This window comes from Citrus clementina, unplaced genomic scaffold (assembly GCF_000493195.1).
Source record: "Citrus clementina cultivar Clemenules unplaced genomic scaffold, Citrus_clementina_v1.0 scaffold_1791, whole genome shotgun sequence".
NCBI classification, from domain to species: Eukaryota; Viridiplantae; Streptophyta; class Magnoliopsida; order Sapindales; family Rutaceae; genus Citrus; species Citrus x clementina.
The window spans coordinates 2,329-3,325 of record NW_006262815.1 but is presented as its reverse complement, the minus strand read 5'-3'; the positions used below and the strand labels follow the sequence as shown (position 1 = coordinate 3,325).

Below are 997 nucleotides of genomic sequence, written 5' to 3'. Positions count from 1 at the left end.
AGCGTAAATTTGTTATTCGTGGAAAAGAAGACTGTGAACGACTTCAATGGGAGGATGAAGCACTCAAATTGCTTTTCGTTCCTGTTTCCAACCTGAGCGGTTAGTCGCAAAATTTGATTTCTGGTGATTGCGTTTGTCTTTTAACTCTTATATATATTCTTGTCGTTTGTTTTCTTCTCTGTTTTTAACTCTTATATTGCGTTTGTCTTTTGAAAATCTCCAATTGCTTTATTTACTAGGTTTGCCACATTAGAAGATTTTCTTCTGGAAAATCCTCTCCAATTGCTTTATTGAAAAGCTTCCACTCGATTCCAACAGTGCAAAGGAGCGTAAATTTGTAATTCGTGGAGAAGAAGACTGGTGGAACCGACTTCAATGGGAGGATGAAGCCACTCAAATTGCTTTTCGTTCCTGTTTCCAACCTGGATTTGATTTCTGGTGAGTGCGTTTGTCTTTTAAAAGAAGAATTTAAAAGAAATTTATTCTTGTCGTTTTCTTCTCTGTTTTATTTGATTTCTGGTTAGTCTCTCTCTCTCTCTCTCTCTCTCTCTCTTTTTGTCTTCGGCAAATCAGAATTAAATGTTGAATTAATGGAATTAATTTAATGCTTCATAAATTTGCCGGCACTGCCATTACTATTTTTTTGGGGGGTCGAATTGATGCTCTGGTTTTTTACTTTTTGTTGTCAAATTTTGCCCTGTTTTTTTAATCATGTCTTCAAGAGTACAGGAACCCCTTCTGGATGTTTCCAGAACTGAAGAGAGAGACAGAGAGAAAACAAAGCTTTGATACAACATTCGTAATACAAGGTATATGATTGAGAAAACAATTTCTTTTGAGCAAAGAAAATCATACCACGAGTTCCGTCTGGCGATGCCACCAATCCTCTAAATACACAGACACCGTTCACGTCTTTGCAAGCGTATCCTGCAATAGGAGTACGGCAAGAACCATCCAAGGTCTCAAGAAAGGCTCTCTCACATGCTCTATCTTCTTA

General features: G+C 37.4%; 1 long non-coding RNA gene across 1 annotated transcript; it reads left to right on the top strand.

Annotated features, from left to right (window-relative positions):
• Positions 1-60: 60 nt before the first annotated feature.
• Positions 61-771, top strand: LOC112101470. The gene is made up of 3 exons (XR_002907538.1): positions 61-99; positions 240-438; positions 730-771. It is a non-coding gene; the product is annotated as an uncharacterized LOC112101470 (long non-coding RNA).
• The last annotated feature ends 226 nt before the right edge of the window (positions 772-997 follow it).